The sequence below is a fragment of the Pseudorca crassidens genome, chromosome 6 (genome assembly GCF_039906515.1).
Source record: "Pseudorca crassidens isolate mPseCra1 chromosome 6, mPseCra1.hap1, whole genome shotgun sequence".
NCBI classification, from domain to species: Eukaryota; Metazoa; Chordata; class Mammalia; order Artiodactyla; family Delphinidae; genus Pseudorca; species Pseudorca crassidens.
Window position 1 is genome coordinate 84,707,822 of NC_090301.1, and position 25,693 is coordinate 84,733,514.

The window sequence follows — 25,693 nt, forward strand, 5'->3', positions numbered from 1 at the left end:
GGATTTCTTAGAACTGTTCCCATTTCAATGGGAGACAAAACGATCTCTTTTTGAAAGTTCATGTACTCTAAAAACCTTGGCTCCATTTTTATTTTAAAATAAAATAAATTTAAATATGATATTAATGAGAATTATTTTATACAAACCGGTGGTCCCTTATGATTTGTACGCTTAGTCAGATGTTGTCCTTAGAAGCAAATATGAAGTTCTTTTATGAGTCAGTAGTGTTAATCTCAGCTTCACAGAAATAACACATTAGACTAGAGGTCTAATGAGATCTTCAGAGTTTCAACTGGCCTAGTCTATCCTCTCTAGCAGGAGGAACACATTTCTTGTATGAAAGCATTAACTATTTTCAGAGGGATGAAAACCTAAGGTTTTACGTTAAACAAACAAACAAGAATAACAACATCAACAAGATCTGCTGTTCCCTCTCTGGTAACTTTTCATTAAGATCTTTCAAAGTGTATCAGTGTGTCATCTTCACTTTTTCTCCTCTGTCCTCTATTCACTTTTATAATTCCTACAAAATTTTACATTATGAAGTTAATATATACAGCAATGTATGCATTTTGAAGTTAATAGATATTTCACCAATGAGAAAATTCGATTCTATATTCTTTTTTAAAAAACCATTTTGGCAACGAATATTTTAGTTAGGAAGTCCTTTAACAATTCCAGGAGTTAAATGTTAAATACACTCTACCATAGGCATGTTAATTCACTGGTTTAACTGGTTTAGACTTTGGAGTTATCTGGACTTGGGTTCGAATCCCAGGTTTATCACATAAGATCTCTGAGACCATGACACTGAGTCCTCAATTTAAAGGGAGGGTCAGGAACAAATGCCAAGAAGATAAAGACCTGGAGATTTAATAGGTGAGAAAGTCTGACAAGGATAGTGACAGGTGTTGCTAGGAGTAATTGATGAGAGGAAAGTTACCGTATTATTTACAAGGTGTAAGTACAAGTTACTTATTCTCTTTGAATCTTATTGCCTATCTATGAAATAACAGTAATACCAAACTCACAGAGTACATAATGTTCTAAGCTCAGTGCTTAAACAGAGCTCCCAATAAAGAAGCTTTCTTCTTCCTCTCCTCCTCCTCTTCCTTCTTCATCATTTTGTGTATATACATATATATGTGTGTGTGTGTGTGTGTGTGTGTGTGTGTGTGTTTTGCTTTTAGATACTTAACCTATTATAGAAAACCCCAAAGTGTCACTGTGTTGTTTCCAATTTTGCATATTATCAATACAGTGTTTACATCATTTGCAACATTCTTAAATATTACTACTTTGTCCTGAATCAAACATTTCTCTAGGGTTTTCAGATCAATTTTATACTAACAATTCACAAATACAACCCATGACCATAGTGAGGAGCAAGTTTGTTAGGCCTAATGTTTGGAACCCAGTACCAGTGGGGTCAAGATCATGGACAATCCAGTACCAATGGGATCAAGGACATGGATTTTCCCATTGCACTTCAGGTAGGCAACAACTTTCTCTAAGATGACACACATAACCTCCTGGTGGACACTGTGTGTGTAACTAAGCAAGAAAGTGTATATAGTTTGTGTATGTTCATCACTATTTCATATAGCAATTCTAAGGGCTTACCCAGTCAAGAGTGGACAAGAAGCATCCCATAAGGATCAACATGGACCATCAGGCCACATACCATTTCCTTCATTTATCTTCTATTTGTCTTTTTAATATAAAAAAATTTTGGAGGGGATAATTTTAGATTTACAGAAAAGTTGCAAAGACTGTGCAGAGAACTCCCAGGTACCTCACACCCAGTTTCTCCTATTGTTAATATCTTACATTACTATGGTACATTCATCAGAATTAATGAGTCAACACTGGTACATTACTGTTAACTAAAATCCACACTTTATTTGAATTTTACTAGTTTTTCTATGTCATTCTTCTGTTTTGAGATCCCATGGAAAATACTACATTACATACAGTCCTCATAGCTTTATAGTCTCCTTTGGCCTGTGAATATAACAAACTTTCCTTGTTTTTTGATGACCTTGACAAATCTTGAGGAGTACCAATCAGATAATTCATAGGAAGTCTCTTAATTGTGCTTTTTTTCTAATATTTTTCTCATAGTGAGACTAGGGTTATCGGTTTAGGGGAGGTCTTCTCTCTTTTTTTTTTTTCGTGTGCTGATTATATTTTGTCTAGCTGAGAGTTCAGAAAAAGCTTTTCCATGTGAGGCAACGTTTGGGCTCATCCTGCTTTATTTAGCTCTCCTTGTTCAATCTCACTTAGTGACTGAGATGAAAGCTATTCCAATAACTACCAGAGGGGATGAGATGATGCTAGCAAATAACCATGAAAAACAGAAGAAAATATTTTAGCCTATTTCTCTGAATATGTAAAATTCCTCCCCAAGTATATTTTCCTGACTCTTCTTTCACACCAAATACAACCGCTCACCACATATTACTCTTCAGTATATTTCTTTCATTTTGTATACAAAAAGGTCAATCTGAAAATATACATCAAACCTGAATGAAAACATCCTCTATTCCTATGCAACATACCAGTGCTTGAAGTTTTCTCTTCCAGCATTATTTGTTTAATAGAAATATTTTCCATACCACCTGGTTCTGGCAGAAAGTCAAAATTTGCATTTATATGAGGTAGTTTATCAAATATAACATACAGAAGTCTGTTAAGTACACATTGCATTTTGTTTGTGAGAAAATCTGTTTGTATTTAATGTAGTTTTTAAATTGACCTTAATGAAAGCTTCTGAAAATTGTTGTTCTAAGCATTTGAAATATGCAACAAGAACGGGTGGAAGACATAAACATGTTTTCCATTATATGTTATCAGATAGCCCAAAATTACTACAAAGAATAATGTGGGACTATGTTAAATTAGAAAGATAAGCAAGCATTTAGTTAAAAGCAAAGGTCTTTAGAAGAGGAAAGCATCTAACACAGTTAACCCCAAACATCTTACAACAATCTTCAGTCAGAGGCATTTTAACATTTTTCGGTTAGAATGTTATCTACTATATACAGAAACAGATTATTTGCACCAAAATTTAAGATTTCATTTCCCTTAATCTAAGATCTGCCAAATACTCAAAGACTCACCCAAGGTTTTCTGAAGTGCTAAAAAACAGGTAATTGGAACATGAACCTATCTGGCCGTGTCTCTTAATAGTCCATTCTATTATTGTTTTTCTACTGTCTTTTCACTACTTACAATATTGCCCTTAGTAACTTTTTGAATTTTAACGTATCCCAGTGATTTTCACCTAGAGGACTCCCCAACAGTGAATACAAGATTAATATTTATTTCTAGTAGGCCTGTTTTTTATCAGTTCTGGAAAACTCAAGTGTCTTTACATCTTGAGACACTTGAATCTCTACTTGTCTCCCTCCTATCTTTGCTATATAAAAGGAAATATTCAGTACTTTCAGATGGTGAATTTTTTCAATTAAAGCTAGATATCCAGATATTGTACACAATCACACAACTTTTAAATGCTAGAAACTAGCTTAAAATATTTTATGTATTGTGTAAGTCAAACAAATATGGCTGGTGCCAGTTTGCAAGCTGTGATATAAAGTACAATAAATAACGAAAGTTAAGGATCTCCTATTTCAAGCAAAAGCTGGGAAAATGACTTTTTCCTTCAGCAAATATTATATTCCTTTGCATGGAAAGCCATGGGATATTTAGAAATAAATCAGATGTTATTCAGAGGTTTGCTCTTCAATGCTTACAGCATTTGACAAAGTCTGGGTTATGGTCCTTAATCACAGAATTTGCTACACCTTTGATCACAAATATCTTTGAAGCCATTGAAGCACTGTTCTGACAATTTAAAAAAAATCTTACAACAAAGTTTTTATGCAATAAATTCCATCTTTGAGTAAACTATTCAACAGTTCTAGTTTCCTAAGCTTTTCACCTCCTAACCTTAAAAGTATTTATTTATAATTTTTATCATATGGAAGCCTGATCTAAAATATTTGATTTAGTAGAACTATACACAGAGGGTTTGATGCTTCATATATTTCTCTCTGATTTGTCATCTGTTCAAAGTGCATTTTGCTCTTAACCATCATATGTAGCAGTGACTTCTTGGATTAGTGTCCAGGTAGCTTTGGTTGGGAGAGAGAGACCTATGTGAAGCTGTGTATTTCTATGCTAAGATCTGTCCAAAAAAAAAAAAAAAAAAGCAGTGTGCCCCACACTCTTTCCTTACAGGCACAAAGGTGGAAAAAGTTCCTAAAATTTTACTTCTCCCTCCATCTTCATCAGGCCCCTCTATCAACAAAGAAATTGATAGAACTGGATATGAATCCTAGACCTCTTCCCTCCTGGACCCCAGCTTAACACAGTCCTACGAGGGATAGGCTTTGAGTTCTTTGCCACATCTACTCTGTCCTTTGCAAATCGTTCCATATAACAAATTCAACATCTTTAATGTAAGAATGATTTCATACACTGATTATTATTATTTGTAGAATGCATTTGAAGAGTGATTTAACCTGTTTGAGGGAGATGTTAAAGGATAATAGAGTTGTTTAGTAGAGTTTTAGGAGTCAGATATTTTTAAGTGTAAATAAGTTTTCTTGTAAATCTTTTCACCCTAAATTATATGAGAATTCAATCTTAAAATATAATGTAGAACCATCCCAGCAGGTCTGGGAGAAATTATACCTTTGTACACATGCAAATGTGTGGTTTTGTCTATTAAAACTGGTAAGAAGGCACATGGAACACATGTTCATGTATTAGTACAGAACTTAAAGTATCATAAAAACTCATATAAATAACTTCAGAAACTTCGGCACAGTTTTTATAATAATCTCAGGGATAGAAAACGCTTGACCTGTGTCTATAGTTATGATCTTTAAAAAACAGCCATGTTTAGTAGATAAAATGAATAAACTTAAATTGGATCATACACTGGGCTAGAACATAAAAGATTAAAATCCAATTTCTCCATATTACAAACATCAAATGCCATTATTATAGTATGCAAACAGTGTAAAATGGCAATTGTACCAGAAAAGGTATATACATTCACAGTTTTAAAGAGGACAATACTAGTTTGAGGTGTATATTTTTGCATACCTTAATTAATATAATTTATTTTATTGTTTTTTGTAATTCTAATATAACACATAAAATGTTACTAATACTTCCATGCCTATTTTCTAGATAGATTAGTAGCACCTTGGCTAGTAAAGAATTTTATGAATTGAAATGTATTTTAAAGTCTGATAAAGTTTAAAGTCAGATAAAACTGAGTTTCTTATTAATCTTATCAGTGTTGAAGGTTTGTGGTCCATTAACCATATGCATTTGAATCACCTAACAATACTTGTTAAAAACATAAACCCTTGGGCACCATGCTGGAATTCACATTCTTGCCATCACCAGGTGGTTTTCTTGCACAGAAGGAATTAAGAACTACTGGTTTACATATCAAGAAATCATTATGATGAGTTCATTACTTCTCCAATGGGTGTCAGAAATCCTTCATAGCAAGGTAGCATTTCATCATTAGCATGTTTGCTGCATTGAGATGTTTCTCTTTGCTAACCATTACATTAGAGCCACTAGATTTTCTCTAAGAAACTCATTTGATATTTTTCCATTTTCTGTGAAGTACCTATTTACATCAGTTAGAGAATTCTGTTTTTTTTAAAATGTATGTTTATAATATATCTTTCATACCCCATATCTTTCCAAAAAGAATGTCAGGTGACTTGATATAGTATAAATGGTTACAAAATTAAATTTTGGCAGTTCATTTCTTCTCTCTGAATGTTTAAGAAAAAATATATCCTATTATGCTTTACCTTTCTGGTTTTTGGTCCTTTTCTGATTTTTGATCCTTTTTTTGTACCTAGCGTGACAGGAACTTAAAGAATGTCTCTAACTTGCACATCACTCACTCTGGTTACAACAAAGACAAAACCAGTAATTTTCCACTTCAGATATGTTCTTAAAGTGTATTTTATCTTCATACAAAAAAATCTTTTCTAAAATGAAGACATTAATATTTCCACACTTGACCTTTTCTTCTTACAAAGAGAAATGCAAATAATTTAATAATATTATTCCTTATACCCCTTAAGGTTCAAATAACTAGTTATTATATAAAACAGCTAGGTCTAATCTGCTTCAGAAGGAACATATTCTGTTAGTGTACAATAGCTAATATCAGATCACTAATAGATTTAACCTTGTAAGTTCACAGATATTTAAAAGTGTTATGGTTTGAAGGTCAACTTGTTTGTCTTACTGTAAAAGAAAGGCAACAAAATGAATAAAAACTAGAAAGAATTAATTCTTCAAAAAGTTTTTACAAATCAAAACCCTGCAGTTTCACACTGAGAACAAAAGAAGCATATTAAACACCAAAGTTTATCAAGACAAATTAGGTCCCAGTTTCAAATTTTCTTTAATCTTTTGCATCTGAACGTTTTTTTTGCCTCATGCTGTTTTCCCCAGTTAAATGTTAAAATGAATTCTAGCCAATACCATTGACTTCCTCCCTTAAAAACATTGAGACACATAATAAAAAATTAATTACTTCCCCTAATTTCCGTGTGATTCTTTAAAAAGATGTAAAATTCATTTAAAGTAAGTGGTGACTTTGTCTTTGAAGATCACGACAATTAACATGGATCAAAGCTTAGGTTCTGTAACGATGATAGCTTATTAGCATAATGAAATTAACTTAGAGACAAGAATCTTTAATAGGTACAACAAAAACGCTTTAATAATACTTGCAGAAAATTATGTATTTGCTAGAAGTACAACAGTTTCAGATTTTCTATCCAATTAATAAGTTGTTAATTAACTCCTTTTCCAAACAATGTGCACTTTAAGTTAACATCTGCCCATTGGAATATTCTGTCTATTGTGCTTCATTTTTTGGAAGGATATTGCAGTTTTGCCAATGGTACTTTGTATTTTTTTATTATTAAGAAAATTCAAGTTTACCCTTCCATACTGTAGATCCAGTATTTTCATCATTAAAATAAAAGAAGGCTTAATTTCATACTTTGGGAAGGGAATGAAGATGTCAATATATGATTGCATCATGCAGGAGGTTTACCTTCAGGTCCTCTGCATTTCGAGGACAGATTTTTTTTGAAAATCTTTGAGGTGTCTATAAAATTTGACCTCCTGTTTCAAGCCAAGAATTAAAAACTCATTTATTAAAAATAATATAAATAATTTTGGTCTCAGTGTACATGTTGGAAACCTCCTGGATTTACAGATAACTAAAAGAATGCTTTATTTCCAGCCTCTCGTCTTAAAAATTATGCTTTATTCAAGTGCTGTTTAAAAATGCACTTTGTCATTTATTTTGCCATTCATTCATTAAGCCAATTTACTGAGCACTAATATTTACTGAGTGTGCCATGCACTATGAGTCTCCCTATACTAAAAGGAAGAGAAGTTGTGTTGTTATAGGTGGTTTTTCACTACTGCTGGTGTTACTGTCATTGATTTTCTCTTTGTCCACGTAGCAGAAATAAGTACTGTCTCCAGGTCCTCTTCCTCTATTATACCTGATTTATCTTTCTGACACAAGTGAGCATAATCCAAAACCAAAATCAATACTCAACAGATGGACGATATTTTTCATATTAAAATTTAAGGAGGAATTTCTCGCTATTATACCCCCACCCTCCACCTCCAAAAAGCCCTTCCTCTTCCACATCCATATAGGAAATCTGTGTGTTTTCCAGTTTGTATATGTTGGTAGTACTCTTTCTAAGTATTTTCTGCTCTGGATTCAGAAATTTGTGAATCGGCTCTGATCCCAAAATTTTTATGCTGCTTCCAATCCACATCATCAGTTCTGGTATCCCTGGTAAATACCAGGTCCCCTGGCTGCCTCTACCTTTTCTATCAGATATGTGCCCAAACTGGAAATATAGAAATAGGGCTCAGAGAAGACATACAGAGAGAAACACCAGGAGACTAGGAATCTTATGAAGGTTAATGATGCAATGGAGACAAAACTTTGCGATGCTTTCAACTCTAGCCCTCAGAATTGATTGAATTATGGTTTGAGTGAATTAAAACAAAACAGCCTATGAAACCCATCTTTTGGGGGGGATCAGCTGATAGCTCTCACTCCCTACCTGAGCTCTAAGAATACTTTGTACCTTTGTTTTGAAACTTACCAAATTCTATCTCACATGTATAGCTATTTTTGGAGGTATCTTATCACACTGCTCAACTATTCTTGGGGCCCTGTTAAAAACAACAACAAAAAAAGTACGTTGGGTCCTAAACTATAGTACAATGAAATGTTTGGAGAAATACCCTGACTTCTCTCTTCTTCTCATCCTCCAATCTCCCACCAATAACTCCAATTGGCCAAAGTTTACTAGAAGCTCAGTGGACAGAAGAGCCTGGGAAATGTACTTTGCAGAGATCAGCCACTTTTTGATGGAGCAGAGCAGGATAAAGGCACTAAATGGATATGAGAATGACTGGCACAATTTCATAAATGATAACTTCTTATTAACTGCAGATATTAGATACAAGAGAACATTACTAAAATAGAATCTTCACTGCTTTTCTTACCAATTCTGGGGTACTCTAAAGCCCACCACCATTCAGCTTGAATGGACTTCTTTCTGAAACATGTGACAGATCATATCAGTCCCCTCAATTCTACATCCTTCAATTCATTCTCATGCTTTATAATATAAATCTTAGTTTATATAGTTTATCACACAGACCCTTTGTGCTTCATGTCCCTTTCACCCCTAGCTAAAATATACCCTCTGGCCCAACCTAAGTCATGTAAATTTTAGAATGCTTCAAGCTTTTGCAGACCACTATATCTCAGAATGGGTTCTTGGGTTCTTCTGCTTGGAATGTCAGTAACCTCTCACCACCTACCACCACCATAGCCATCACCATCTTTTTTTGTTCATTAGAATAACTCTTATATCCTTCAAAACTTAATCTCCTTGTGCCTTGTATGACTAGGGGCCTCTTTGTGCTCTGCTTGAGCTCTAGGAATACCTGTGTTGATACATTTCCCTGTAATAATTGTTTATATTTCATAACCAGTATCCCAGGCAGGATTTTAAGTACACGAAAATTGAGGACTATACCTCCTTAATTTTGAACTAATGTCTATCACATAGCAGGGAAACAATAAAACATTGTTGAACTGGTGACTGAATGAATGAGTAATCCCTTCTTTGACCACATTAGGTAACAGCATATTCATTTTATACATCCTATAAAGACACTCAACAAAATGAAGCAAAATTTCATTTTGTCATCTATAATGTAAGTGGAAGCTGCTCCTTAAAGATATTTTTAAACAGTAATTAAACTAGTTTGAAATGGTCTCCTCTAAATAAAAATAGATTTAGTCTATTTCTTTTTCATCAAGCATTCTCTTTTCCTATAATCCTTTCCCTCTTTACATGAGTGTTGCCACTCCTCACTTTCTAAGGTTTTATACAGCTGTGTCCTGGATTTGAATTTCCCTTGATGACCCTGTTCTTTTAATGTTGCTTTTCTTGTTTGTTTTCAGAATAATTTATGTTTCACACTTAATTTGCATGTTTTTTTCTAATTTCGTGGTTTGAACAAGAATATAGTTTTCTGGTCTCATATGACAAGACAGCAGGATAATGTACTGTACTTATTGGAGGCTGGGAAACAGTGATTTAAAAAATTCTTTTTTTTCTTGTGGCATTTCCTCTTATGCTAAAATTCTTTGTTTCTTTGAAACGTATACTGCCGTAAAATGGAATGAACCTGGTGGGCATTCATGTTGGGCTTAATGAAAATATTTAATCATATTTTTCTTTATGTTATATACCTGTGATAAGAACAAATTCCAAATATTAAGGGATGTATTAAATATGAATTTTTAGAGATTTCATGTTCCCTTTACTCAGTTTTCCCCGGTGGTATCATCTTGCAAAACCATAGTACAATATCACAACCAAGATATTGACACCGATACAGCCAAGATACAGAACATTTCTATCACTGCTAAAATTACTCACATTTCTCTTTATAGTCTTCATGCCCTCCCTCACTCTTAAACTGTGGCAACCACTAATCTGTACCCTATTTGTATAATTTTGTCATTTCAAGAAGGTTATGTAAATGAAATCATTCAGTATGTAACTTTTTGGGATTGGCTTTTTTTCATTGTGTAATACTCCGGAGATTTACCCAAGTTGTTCTGTGTGTCAACAGTTCATTCCTTTTATAATTTCTGAATAGTATTCCATGCACCTAACACTGTTTAGCCATTCATCCACTGAAGAACATCCTGGATATTTCCAATATTTGGTTATTATGAATAACAACGCTATGAACATTTGTATAGAAGTTACTGTGTAAACATGGGTTTTTTTGGTTTGTTTTTTCGGGTTTTTTTTAGCATTTTACTCTATTTGCTTTATTGTTTGCTGTTTCTCTTCCATATACATCAAGATCGACATGTATTCACACATACACACACAAATTATATATATATACATAACATTTTTCTGAACGATTCAAGAGTAAGTTACTTGTGTAAAGCCCTTCACCCCCAAATATTTCAGTGAGCATTTCCTCTAAATAATAATATTTTCTTACACTTACACAGTAGAGTTTTCAACTTCAGGAAATTTAATATTGATACAATATTTTTATCCAAGCAAACAACCATATGCCAATTTTTTAGCTGACCTAATAATTTCCTATGTAGCATTAATTCTTTAATTTTTGAATTGTATTTTATTTTTTTATACAGCAGGTTATTAGTTATCCATTTTACACATATTAGTGTATATATGTCAATCCCAATCTCCCAATTCATCACACCACCACCACCCAACACCCCCACGCCCACCCCCCACTCGGCCGCTTTACTCCCTTGGTGTCCATACGTTTGTTCTCTACATCTGTGTCTCAACTTCTGCCCTGCAAACCAGTTCATCTGTACCATTTTTCTAGGTTCCACATACAGGCGTTAACATACGAAATTTGTTTTTCTCTTTCTGACTTACTTCACTCTGTATGACAGTTTCTAGATTCATCCACGTCTCTACAAATGACCCAATTTCATTCCTTTTTATGGCTGAATAACATTCCATTGTATATATGTACCACAACTTCTTTATCCATTCGTCTGTCAATGGGCATTTAGGTTGCTTCCATGACCTGGCTATTGTGAACAGTGCTGCCATGAACATTGGGGTGCATGTGTCTTTTTGAATTATGGTTTTCTCTGGGTATATGCCCAGTACTGGGATTGCTGGATCATATGGTAATTCTATTTTTAGATTTTAAGGAACCTCCATACTGTTCTCCATAGTGGCTGTATCAATTTACATTCCCACAAACAGTGCAAGAGGGTTCCCTTTTCTCCACACCCTCTCCAGCACTTGTTGTTTCTAGATTTTCTGATGATGTCCATTCTAACTGGTGTGAGGTGATACCTCACAGTAGTTTTGATTTGCGTTTCTCTAATAATTAGTGATGTTGAGCAGTTCATGTGCTTCCCAGCCATCTGTATGTCTTCTTTGGAGAAATGTCTATTTAGGTTTTCTGCCCATTTTTGGATTGGGTTGTTTGTTTTTTTAATATTGAGCTGCATATGCTGTTTTTAATATTGAGCTGCATAAGCTGTTTATATATTTTAGAGATTAATCCTTTTTCCATTGATTCATTTGCAAATATTTTCTCCCATTCTGAGGGTTGGCTTTTCGTCTTGTTTACGATTTCCTTTGCTGTGCAAAAGCTTTTAAGTTTCATTAGGTCCCATTAGTTTTTTTTGTTTTTATTTCCATTACTCTGGGAGGTGGATCAAAAAAGATCCTGCTGTGATATATGACAAAGAGTGTGCTTCCTATGTTTTCCTCTAAGGGTTTTAGAGTGTCCGGCCTTACGTTTAGGTCTCTAATGCATTTTGAGTTTATTTTTGTGTATGGTGTTAGGGAGTGTTCCAATTTCATTCTTCTACATGTAGCTGTCCAGTTTTCACAGCACCACTTATTGAAGACACTGTCTTTCCTCCATTGTATATCCTTGCATCCTTTGTCATAGATTAGTTGACCATAGGTACGTAGGTTTACCTCTGGGTTTTCTATCCTGTTCCATTGTTCTATATTTCTGTTTTTGTGCCAGTACCATATTGTCTTGATTACTGTATCTTTGTTGTATAGTCTGAAGTCTGGGAGCCTGATTCCTCCAGCTCCATTTTTTTCCCTCAAGACTGCTATGGCTATTCAGGGTCTTTTGTGTCTCCATACAAAGTTTAAGATTTTTTGTTCTAGTTCTGTAAAAAACGCCATTGATAATTTGATAGGGATTGCATTGAATCTGTAGATTGCTTGGGTAGTATAGTCATTTTCACAATATTGATTCTTCCAATCCAAGAACATGGTATATCTCTCCATCTGTTGGTATCATCTTTAATTTCTTTCATCAGTGTCTTATAGTTTTCTGCATACAGGTCTTTTGTCTCCTTAGGTAGGTTTATTCCTAGGTATTTTATTCTTTTTCTTGCAGTGGTAAATGGGAGTGTTTCCTTAATTTCTCTTTCAGATTTTTCACCATTAGTGTATAGGAATGCAAGAGATTTCTGTGCATTAATTTTGTATCCTGCAACTGTACGAAATTCATTGATTAGCTCTAGTAGTTTTTTGGTGGTATCTTTAGGATTCGCTATGTATAGTATCATGTCATCTGCAAACAGTGACAGCTTTACTTCTTGTTTTCCAATTTGTATTCCTTTTATTTCTTTTTCTTCTCTGAGATGTTAAAAGTGAGGTGTTAAAGTCCCCCACTATTATTGTGTTACTGTCTATTTCCTCTTTTATAGTTGTTAGCAGTTGGCTTATGTATTGAGGTGCTCCTATGTTGGGTCTATATATATTTATAATTGTTATATCTTCTTCTGGGATTGATCCCTTGATCATTATGTAGTGTCCTTCCTTGTCTCTTGTAACATTCTTTATTTTAAAGTCAGTTTTATCTGATATGAGTATTGCTACTCCAGCTTTCTTTTGATCTCCATTTGCATGGAATATCTTTTTCCATCTTCTCACTTTCAGTCTGTATGTGTCCCTAGGTCTGAAGTGGGTCTCTTGTAGACAACATATATATGGGTCTTGTTTTTGTTTCTATTTAACCAGCCTGTGTCTTTTGGTTGGAGTGTTTAATCCATTCATGTTTAAGGTAATTATCGATATGTATGTTCTTATTACCATTTTCTTAATTGTTTGGGGGGTTTTTTGTAGGTCCTTTTCCTCTCTCATGTTTCCCACTTAGAGAAGTTCCTTTAGCATTTGTTGTAGAGCTGGTTTGGTGGGGCTGAATTCTCTTAGCTTTTGCTTGTCTGTAAAGCTTTTGATTTCTCCATTGAATCTGAATGAGATCCTTGCCCAGTAGAGTATTCTTTGCTGTAGGTTCTTCCCTTTCATCACTTTAAGTACATCATGCCACTCCCTTCTGGCTTGTAGAGTTTCTGCTGAGAAATCAGCTGTTAACCTTATGGGAGTGCCCTTGTATGTTATTTGTCATTGTTCCCTTGCTGTGTTCAATAATTTTTCTTTGTCTTTAATTTTTGTCAATTTGATTACTATGTGTCTCTGCGTGTTTCTCCTTGGGTTTATCCTGTATGGGGCTCACTGTACTTTCTGGACTTGGGTGACTAGTTCCTTTCCCATGTTAGGGAAGTTTTCGACTATAATCTCTTCAAATATTTTCTTGGGTCCTTCCTCTCTTCTTCTTCTGGGACCCCTATAATGCATACGTTGTTGTGTTTAATGTTGTCCCAGAGGTCTCTCAGTCTGTCTTCATTTCTTTTCATTGTTTCTTCTTTTTTCTGTTCCGCAGCAGTGCATTCCACCATTCTGTCTTCCAGATCACTTATCAGTTCATCTGCCTCAGTTATTCTGCTATTGATTCCTTCTAATGTAGTTTTCATTTCCGTTATTGTATTGTTCATCTCTGTTTGTTTGTTCTTTAATTCTTCTAGGTCTTTTCTAAACATTTCTTGCATCTTCTTGATCTTTGCCTCCATTGTTTTTCCAAAGTCCTGGATCATCTTCACTATCATTATTCTGAATTCCTTTTCTGGAAAGTTGCCTATCTCCACTTCATTTAGTTTTTTCTGGGGTTTTCTCTTGTCCTTTCATCTGGCACATAGCCCTCTGCCTTTTCATATTGTCTGTTTTTCTGTGAATGTGGCTTTTGTTTCACAGGCTGCAGGATTTTGGTTCTTCTTCCTTCTGCTGTCTGCCCTCTGGTGGATGAGGCTATCTAAGAGGCTTGTGCAAGTTTCCTGATGGAAGGGACTGGTGGTGGGTAGAGCTGACTGTTGCTCTGGTGGGCAGAGCTCAGTAAAACTAATCTGCTTGTCTGCTGAGGAGTGGCGCTGGGTTCCCTGCCTGTTGGTTGTTTGGCCTGAGGCAACCCAACACTGGAGCCTACCCAGCCTCTTTGGTGGGGCTAATGGTGGACTCTGGGAGGGCTCACGTCCAGGATCACTTCCCAGAACTTCTGCTGCCAGTGTCCTTGTCCTCATGGTGAGACACAGCCACTCCCTACCTCTGCAGGAGACCCTCCAACACTAGCAGGTAGGTCTGGTTCTGTCTCCTATGGGGTCACTGCTCCTTCCCCTGGGTCCCGATGTGCACACTACATTGTGTGTGCCCTCCAAGAGTGGAGCCTCTGTTTCCCCCAATTCTGTCAAAGTGCTGTAATCAAATCTCGCTAGCCTTCAATGTCTGATTCTCTAGGATTTCCTCCTCCCGTTGCTGGACCCCCAGGTTGGGAAGCCTGACATGGGGCTCAGAACCTTCACTGCAGTGGGTGGACTTCTGTGGTATAAGTGTTCTCCAGTTTGTGAGTCACCCACCCAGCAGTTGTGGGATTTGATTTTGTTGTGATTGCTCCCCTCCTACTGTCTCATTGTGGCTTCTCCTTTGTCTTTGGATGTGGGGTATCTTTTTTGGTGAGTTCCAGTGTCTTCCTGTTGATGATCGTTCAGCAGTTAGCTGTGATTCCAGTGTTCTTGCAAGAGGGACTGAGAGCACATCCTTCTACTCCGCCATCTTGAACCAATCTCGTCTTAATTTTTTAAACATGAGTTTTTATTTCTCAGGGATAAATGCCCAGAAGTGAAATTACTGGGTTGTATGGTTTTTCCATGTTTAATTTCCTTAAATTGCAAAACTTTTTATAGAGTTGCTGAACCATTTTACTTTTCCACCAGCAACATATGAGTAATCCAATTTTTCATCATCTTCACGAGCATTTAGTTTTACCACTGTTTTTAAATTTCAGTCATTCTGTAGGTATGTGATGATATCTTGTATTTTTATTTTGCATTTCCCTAATGACTAATTATGTTGAACATTACTGAATGAACCTATTTGCCGTGTGTATATCCTCTTCAGTGAAATGTCTGATTACGTCTTTTGCCTATTTTCTAATTAGATTGCTTGGGTTTTTACTGTTAAATTTTAAGAGTTCTTCACATGTTCTAGAGAGTATTCTTTGGTAAGATATATGGTTTGCAAATATTTTCTCCAAGTCTGTGGCGTGTTTGTTTTTTCATCCTCTTAAAAGCATCTTTGGCAGAACAAAAGTTTTTAATTTTGATGAAATACAATTAATTCAGTTTTCCTTCTAGGGATCATGCTTTTAGATCCCAAATATTTTCTTCTATAATTTTTCCAAAAGTTTCATAATTTTATGTTTACATTTAAGTCAATGATGCATTTTGAGATAATTTTTATTTTAGATATAAAGTCTTGGTCAAGGTTATATTTTTGCCTATTGTCATTCAATTGCTCCAGCACCTTTTGTTGAAAAGGCCATCCTTCCTCCATTAAATTGTTTTTGCATCTTTTAAAAATTCAGTTGAGCATACTTGTGTGGATATAATTCTGGGTTCTTTATTGTATTCCATTGACCTATATGTATGTTCACCAATGCCACAGTCTTGAGTGCTTTAGCTATATAATAATTTTTGAAATTCTGTAGACTGATTTCTCCCTTTTCATTCTCTTTTTACAAAAATTGTGTTAACTATTCTAGTTCCTTTGCCTTTCCATATAAATTTCACAATAATCTTCTCTATATCTACAAAATAATTTTGTTGGCATTTTAATAACAATAGCATTAAACCTATATACCAATTTGAACACAATTGAAATCTTTATTATGTTGAGTCTTCCAATCCATGAGCACAGTTTATCTGTCTATTTATTTAGATCTTTGGTATCTTTCAGCAGCATGTTGTATTTTTCAGCACATAAGTCCTGTACATGTTGTTTTAGGTTCACACCTAAGTATTTCTCTCTTTTTTTGAGCAGTTGTGTCATTGTGTTTTTACTTTTGGTGTCCAATATGTTCATTGTTAGCACATAGAAAGACAGTTCCTTTTTGGACATTTATCTTGTATCCGTCAGACTTGCTGAACTCACTTATTTTCTATGAGTTTTTAAGAAGAATCTTAGGAATTTTCTATGTAGACAATCATGTCATCTGCAAAGAGGAAGAGTTTTATTTCTTCCTTTCCAACCTGTATGGCATTTATTTCCTTTGCCAACCTTATTGCACTGGCTAGGACTTAGCACTATGTTGAATAACAATAGTGAAAGCAGATATGCTTGCCTTGCTCCTGACTGTAAGGGAAAAGCAGTCTAATTCTTTATCATTAAGTATTGGCTGTAGGTTTTTTATAGGTGCTCTTTATCATATTGAAGAAATTTCCCTCTATTCCTATTTTTCTAAGAGTTTTTGTCATGAATGGCTATTGAATTTTGTCAAATGCTTTTTCCTGTATCAATTGATATGTTCATATGCTTTTTCTACTTTAGGCTGTTAATATAGATTATATTAATAGTTTTTTAATATTGAAGCAATCTTACATCACTGTAATAAACCCCACTTAGTCATGGCATATAATTATTTTTATATACTGCCTAATTCTGTTTGCTAACCTTATGTTAAAAATTTTCGTGTCTGACTCATGAGGGATATCAGACCATAGTTTTCTTTTTCTTTATTGTCTTTATCTAGTTTTGGTATTAGTGTAATGTCAGCTTAATAAAATGAATTAGCATATATTCCGCGTCTTTTCTTTTCTGGAAGAGATTGTGTATAATTTCTGTTACTTCTTTTTTAAAATTCAGTGGAATTCCCCAGTGAAATGATTTGGGCCTGGCAATTTCTCTTTCATGGGTTTTAAAATTATGAATTCAATTTTCTTAATAGTTACAGGACTACTCAAATTATCTATTTCATATTTGGTAATTTGTGGTAGTTTATGCTGTTCCAGAAATTGGTCCATTTCATCTAAGTTGCCGAATTTATCTGAGAAGATTTGTTCATAGCATTCTATTATTTTTCTTTTGATGTCTGCAGGGTCCATAGTTAAATAGCCTATTTATTAAAGCTATTGGTAAATTTTGCCTTCTCTCTTTTTTCTTTGTCAGTTGGTAAATTTTATTGATCTTTGCAAAAAAAAAAAAAAGCAGGTTTTTGCTTCATTGTTTTACTCATTTCTGTTTCATTTATTTCTGCTCTTATTTTCATTATTTCCTTCTATCTGGTTGCTATAAGTATATTTGATCTTCCCTTTCTAGACTCTTAAGTAGGAGTAAAAATTATTGATTTGAGATTTCCTCTTTTCTCATGTAAGTATTTAGTGCTACAAATTTCCTTCTCATTGTTGGTTTAGCTGTGTCACATAAATGTTTGGTATATTGAATTTTCATTTTTATTCAGTTTGATAAATATCTTTTTGAGACTTTCTTTTTGACCCATAAATTATTTAGAAGTCTGCTGTTTCTAAGTATTTGGAGAATTTCCTGTTATTTTTCTAGTTTTGATTTCTAGTTTGATTTTATTTGGGTCAGAGAACAAATTTTGTATAATTTCAATTCTTTTAACATTACCAAGATTGTTATATGGCCCAAGATATGGTATATTTTCCTGTCCTATTCCCCCTGTCCTTCCAGGACTCCATAATATAACAGATCTTTAGCTATTGTCCTAGAGGCCTTAAGTCTCTGTTGATTTTTTTTCTCCAGTCTATTTTCTCTTCATTATTCAAATTGGGAAATTTTTATTGTCTATATTCAACTTCACTGATTCGTTATTCCCTCCTTTCTGCTGTTGAGCCCATTTACTTTTACTGTTTTTAATTTAATTTTTCAATTCTAAATTGCTATTTCGTTTTTCTTTTGTGTTCTATTTATATGCTGAAATTTTCTATCTCTTTACTAAGATTTTAAAAATTTGTTTCAACTGTGTATTTAATGGGTCATTGAAGCATTTTTATGATGACTGTTTTTAAAATCTTTTGTCAAATAACTCTAAAGTTTCTGCAGATATTCTTGGTATTGGCATTTAAAAATTGTCTTTTTTCATTCTAGCTGAGACTTGCCTGAACCTTGGTAGGACTAGTTATTTTTTATTGAACTTGGACTTCGGGTTATCATGTTATGAAACTCTGGATATTATTTAAATCTTTGATTTCTGCTGCCTTCCTCTCAGGCCGCTCCAACAAGGGAGTATGGGGCACACTACATCACTACTAGTTTGGGATAGCAGTCCCAATTCCCCACTCAGCCTCTGTTCACACTCAAGGGGGTTTGAAATCACACGGTGCCCAGGTGGTATCAGTAGAGTCCCAGCAGATAGCCAGAACTCCCACCCCTGCCCAGGAGCACTAGGGAGCACTTCTATAACTTTTTATAACACATCTGTACCTAAAATGATACAAGCACATCCAAGTCTAGACACTTCAATGATAATATCTTCAAATAATTAATAGTCATCACTAGTAAAAAAAATCAGAAACAGGTGTTACAACTTTAAAATCAATGTTTAAAACCGTTCAAAAATTAAAACAGTTAAAAATTAGAGTTAGTGAATCTGAAAGGTCTTCCATTTATTGACACATGTAATGCTGAAATTTCTTTTAATACTTTTGAATCCAACAGAATTTTTCCCATCAAGATCCAATTTATGAACATACATATTATTAGTGCAGTTACCGTACAGCTAGCATGACAAAAATTAAAAGAGCAGAACTAGTCCACAATAAGACAGATGAATTCAATATACATAAAACAATGGTAGGGCCACTCCCCTCAGCTCTGACTCCAACTCACTGCCAATCAACCAACCGAGTTCCCACCGCAGGCACAACTGGGGCTACATAATTTCCTCCCTGGAAATCTGAAATAAATTCCAAAAGATCTTTATTCAAAATGGACACAGTGAGCTCTGCAACTGGACACTGAAGTAGTTGTCTCCTACCTTCACTGCTGAGCCTGGAGCACCACAGCAAAGGAGCAGATACCAGATGTTACTCTCCTGCTGACCATCTGTGGGTTTTCACTGTAAGACCCAGCCTGGCAGGGTGTTTAAGGCCAAATATATACAGCCTACAGGCAACAGGCCAAGAAGTCTAGTTATTCTGGTCCTGACCAGACAGGGGCTCACCAGCCTGTGCTGTACTGAGCACATAGGGTTCCACTAGATTATGTAACTTCATGTGCCAAAAACCATACACAATCTGAAAGCATGCCATTTTTTCTTCTAGCATGACAAAATGCTCATCTCATATGACAGAAGACAAGCAAACATTCGCAGCAAGGTAAATGTTTTTAAAAACAAATCCCGTTTTCCTACAGATATTATGATAAGTCATGGGGCATAAAATCCTCAAAATGTTCATGGTGACGGAATACTTACAAGCCTTTCAAGATTTGATAAGAAAAAGACAGAGCTATTGGCCAGACCCATGAACACTAGTTAGCCAATATCAAGGGAAGCACTGAAATTTCTAAGAGCTTTAGTCACTGAGCAGATCATTTTTTCCCAGGTACCCTGAAGTACTGCTTAGCTAGTTACAAAATCACCACTTCATCGTGCCTATCATGTGACCTTCTCCTAAACTGAGCAGATAATTGACTCTCTCTCTCTCTCTCTAAAACAGGGGTTCTTGGCATTTCTAGGTTCTCAACAAAGTTTTCAAGGGTACATCTTGAACAAAAATCACTGGACATTGTATTTTTCATAAAGTCTATTTTAAAAACGTGTTACATTACACTTTTTATACTTATTTTTCAAAAATATTTACTGTTGATAAATGAGAGAATTATAATAAGAGATATTATATTTTCATTGTTCTTTTCATTAAATAGAAAATTGCTAATTCTACATCAGTCCTTATTTTTATTTAATTTTACTGGTCTATAATGTGCAAGTCAGGGAGACATGTTACAGAATAACTATTATCATTTCTTTTGCCTTGCACACAATTCAGACACTATTTCAAAATTAATTTTCCAAATTCAAGATTAAAAAGAATGGGCTAAAAGATGTAACAACTAAAAGAATGGAAGTCAAATAATATCCTTTGCAGGTTGTTTTCATATTTAAGAGTAGCAAAGCTGTTGTGTGAAAATTGTCTATAAAAATATATCCGAAACAAAAATAATAAAACAAAAACATCAAGAGGCCCAACCTATGGGATGGCCTGAAATATCATTACGTGCCAAATGACTGGTGTTTTTTGGAGGTGCACAAACTGATGCAATCCCTGTTAGCACAACACAGCAACTGGAGTTACATCTTGGCATTCCTTCAGAGGGGTCCCCATTGACAGCTATAGAAACAAATTAGTTCTCACTTTGTTTTTAATTTTAGTTGTCACTAACAATGCCTCCACCTTCTGGCTTAGCATCTCAATATTAACTTACAAGCATGAACAGGAAATTAATCAAGGAATGTGTGGGGATTTATTTTCCAGCAGCTGAGATATTGAAGGTGAGGTCAGAGAAAATACTTGTTGGTATGGGACAGTAATTAGGTTCAGACAGAAGGTACAGAACTGCAATCTTAGCTACAACTGTTCATAGCTGGTGTCTCATCTCAATTAATGAAATTATATATATATATATATATATATATATATATGGAACCACAAGAGTATATTGAGTTGAAGATTCTTAACAGTCCAGACTGGGGCTGTCTTGTCTGCACTGCTGATACCTTCAAAGATGACAAGTATCTTGTTCCAGAAAATGCTATTTGTTTTGTGCTTTGCTGCTGCTTCTTCGGCTTCCCCTTCTCCTTCCCCTGCTCCTTCTCCTTTTCCTTCTTCTTCTTCTTCCTCAACTATTATCTGTCTCTGCTACAAAGCTATGTTCAAGGGGCATGTTTGACCCAAGCAAAACAGAATACTCCTTCTAAATACCATGAATGATAACGGACTGTAAAGGGGATATTGTTCACTTATAAAAGCTGTGAAGTATAAACAAAAGAAAATAGGACTCTGAAGTTGAGAGACAAGATTAGTCCTAAGTCTCCTGCTATCCATCTGGATAACTTTGGACGTCCAATGCTTTTATTTCCATTTCTGGACCCTGATGCCAACATTCATTCTATATTTTCTCACAAGGTGTTTGTGAGAAATATATTTCTCTTTTATTATTTAGTTATTAATATAAATTAAACTTTTATTAACATTTTAAAGTATGGAACTTCTAAACAGAAATTTCTTTCCCTTTCAACAGTAGAAATTGTTGTCTCCTTTTACTTTTGGGGGCTATAATCAATATGCCTAATTGGATCTCTGCATTATAATTTTGAGGACAGCTGAGGTCTAGACCAGTGAATTTTCAAGGATGAGCACATTAGGTTTACTGGGAATGCAGAGGTATGCCTCCCACTCCAGACCTGCTGAGTCAGAATCTCTTAAGTTAGATCTGCTCAGGAATCTGTAGTTTTAAAAAGCTTGACCAGTGATCCCAACAGTCACTTAAGTCTGAGCAGCGTTGGTCTAGACTGCCTACCGGCAGAGGATAGAGACAGAGCCTAGACTAAACCCATAACCCCAGATTTCTAAGTCAGATCTCTTTAAACTACACAAATGTAAACATTTCTATTATCTAAACCACAATTTGACTTTTATGTTGGCTCTTTGGTTTTGTAAAGTGTTGCTATTAGGGAGACCACAACGAAAAAGATTGTGTTGTTTGTTGTCTATAGCTTTTACATATGTTATCTGTATGAGTCCTCAAATAAAAGAAACACTTTTACATTCTTGCAGGCATAACCCTCAACCGTAACTTTCTATGTTTAGTGCATTCATATACGAAGTCAGAGGTCCTAGATGCTATATTTGTATCTTGACAAAATGTTAAATGAAGGCAAGAAGAGACTCAAGTTTCAAGCCTTCTGTAAACTAGATTCTCAACTATTGAGGTATATGGTGTAGCTATCCTTAAAAGGAAGATTCTTAACTGGAATAATTCCTATGAACAAACTTCTCCTTATCTCAGCAAACAGTTTGCAATACTAAAATGATCTCTCTTGCTCTTTACTGAAATGTTTTGAAATTGAATTGAGTGGGAAAATAAGCAAGAGTTCTGTTCCTCTTGGAGCCATTTGGTCACTGAAAAGTGACCAAACTTCAGAATAATTAGCTTTGGTGATGGTTTTAAGTTCAATGTAAGCCCAGAATATTGCTTCCTTCTGCCCTAAGACTAGTCAGATAAGACTAGAGGAGCTGAAACTTCGGCCAGTCCCCTAATTGCCAGCAATCTTGTCTTTTAACTTTAGTATTCAGAATAAGTACTATTGTTTTCTATACATGTATTACTATTTAAAAAAAGACCTAAATAGACATTTCTCCCAAGAAGATATACAGATTGCCAACAAACACATGAAAGGATGTTCAGCATCATTAATCATTAGAGAAATGAAAATCAAAACTACAATGAGGTATCACCTCACACCAGTCAGAATGGTCATCATCAAAAAATCTACAAACAATAAATGCTGGAGACGGTGTGGAGAAAAAGGAACCCTCTTGCACTATTGGTGGGAATGTAATTGATACAGCCACTATGGAGAATAGTATGGAGGTTCCTTAAAAAACTACAAATAGAACTACCTTATGACCCAGCAATCCCACTACTGGGCATATACCCTGAGAAAACCATAATTCAAAACGAGTCAGGTACCACAATGTTCACTGCAGCACTATTTACAATAAGCCAGGACATGGAAGCAACCTAAGTGTCCATCAACAGATGAATGGATAAAGAAGATGTGATACACACACACACACACACACACACACACACACACATACACACACAATGGAATACTATGCAGCCATAAAAAATGAATGAAATAATGACATTTGCAGCAACATGGATGACCCAGAGATTATCATACCAAGTGAAATAAGTGAAAAAGAGAAAGACACATATCATATGATATCACTTATATGTGTAATATAAAATATGAATATGAACTTACTTATGAACTTATGAAACAGTAACAGACTCACAGACATAGAGAACAGACTTGTGGTTACCAAGGGGGAGGGGGCTGGGTGGGGGATGGATTAGGAATTTGGGATTAGCAGATGCAAACTATTAAATATAGAATGAATAAATGACAAAGTCCTGCTGTATAGCACAAGGAATAATAAACCATAATGGAAAAGAATATGAAAAAGAATATATATATACATATATATGTATAAAACTGCACCACTTTGCTGTACACCAGAAACTAACACAATACTATAAATCAACTATACTTCAATTAAAAAATTTTTTCTGAAAAGTGAGAAATTGAGAAACCCATAGCATTTACCTACCTCAAGATGCTGACATTCTAAATTCTAATTTTCTTACTTCTTTAACTTCCTCATCATGCTGTCTTCTGTCACCGCAAGACACACTCTATCAGAAATAAAACAGAAAAACAACTGCTTAAGGATTCATTATGTACTAGAAATTGTGTCTAATCAAATTGTATTAAATTCCTTTGCAAATAAAAACAATATTTCCCAGGGACCTGACCAAAGTATTTTAAGGAGAATTTAAAAATTACAAATACAATATCAAAATAGACATAAAATGTTTATATAAATACTATATCCTTCTAAGCATTCATAAAAATCCCCTCTTTCTAGAGTATTCAAATGAAACACAAATACATAACTCAATAATAACAATAATAAATAACTCAATACAAGAATAAAGAAATGGAGAATGGTGGAATACAGTAAGACAGTAACAGGTAAACATTTTCAATCAATTTAATTATCAACTTCTTTCATCCACAAAGTTACATCTGTGTATTTGGGCCTGTAAAAAGTAAGATGGTCTGAAATCTAGAATAAAGGAAATCAGATGTGATTAGTTTGGAAAAGGTATAAGTAAACTAAATTATTTAGCAGAGGTAGAGAAAAAAAATAAGATTTAATCAATGATGTGAAGAGAGAATCTGGTTAGATCAATAGTGTATGATATTCAGGGCCAGCTCCTAGGCGAAACCATGAGGAGACCAAATTTTCCATTGTTTTTCTCCTGGCCCTTGGTGACTGGTGACTGTCCAGGGACTTGACACTAATGCTTCTCACTGGACATCTAAGTGGTAATCAGAACACTTTGGTAGCATGTGACAGAAAACCAACTCACATAACCTTAAGAATAGTTATTTAAGGGGAAGAGGACTCAAAGAATAAATATAATAGAGTTAGTTTTAACATGGCTGCTTTCGAGAGCTTACATGTATTTTTACTCCTTTTTACTTTGCCCCCATCTCAGCTCTGCTTTACCCTCAGCTGACTTTATCTTCACATAGGCTCTTCCGTCATGAGGACAAGATGGCTTCCAGAAGCACTAGGCTTTTGTTGTGACCTCTCAACTGTAGCACAGAGACTCCTCATTTAACTCTACTGGCTGGTTATGAATCACACACTCATGGCTCAACCAATCACTGTGGCCATGGATGTCATGATTTTATTCAGCAAACCCATGTCAAGATTTCCCCTAGAACTGGAGGATGTGAACCTCAACTAAATGATGTAAGAATAAGGGAGAGTTGAGTTTTTTCTGAAAATCAGGGTGACTTTTGTCTAAAAAAGAGAGTGGGAATGATAGCTAGACCAAAACAAGTATCCACTGAAGCCTATAGCTCTGGAACCATTCCTTACCTCCCACTTCTTAACAGAAGAATATCTTTATATTTCATTCTTCATGATGCTCCTAAGTGAATTAACTTTCCCAAGTATAAACTTACCATCATAGCTTCAAAATCATAGCCTGGGAAATTCAGAAATGATGGCAGGGAGTCCTTTCATCTCTGTTTGAAAATTCTCATGATGCTGATCATTACTACTGTTTAGTATATGTAGTTAAAATGTACTTTCTTATCTTGAGCTGGTATCTGCCCCTCTATGGGTTACCCATTTTTTCTAATTTTTCCATCTAGAGCTATCCAAATTATGCCCATTTTGTGTTCTACATAGTAGCTCTTCATATGTCTAAAGGCAGGTTTATTCAACTGCTGCGCATATAGCATGCTTTCCAGAAATCTGACACCCAATGATTTCTTTATTTATGTTCATTTTGCCTCCAGTTATTATACTACTCTTTTTCTCCTGAATGTCATTTTGGCTGAACCTTAGATTGGAAGATTTTTATTGTTGCTGTTGTTTATTTTGTTTGTTTCACTTACAAAGTCTCTGAAAGTCAAGGAAGTAAAAGTTTAACCACTGTGAAGCAACAAATTATCTCTTTACATCACTACCCACACCTAGCGGTTTGTAATGTTAGATAGCAATAGAAATATACAATTTTAGCTGTGGAACAAAAGT

The 25,693-nt window shown here is 34.9% G+C and overlaps 1 long non-coding RNA gene across 2 annotated transcripts in view; it reads right to left on the reverse strand.

Annotated features, from left to right (window-relative positions):
• Nucleotides 1-25,693, reverse strand: part of LOC137225883 (uncharacterized) — a 193,001-nt gene that overhangs the window by 59,799 nt on the left and 107,509 nt on the right. For both annotated transcript variants that reach the window (XR_010944070.1, XR_010944069.1), the window contains exon 5: nt 23,687-23,771. This is a non-coding gene — a long non-coding RNA (uncharacterized lncRNA). The remainder of the gene's footprint in view (nt 1-23,686; nt 23,772-25,693) is intronic.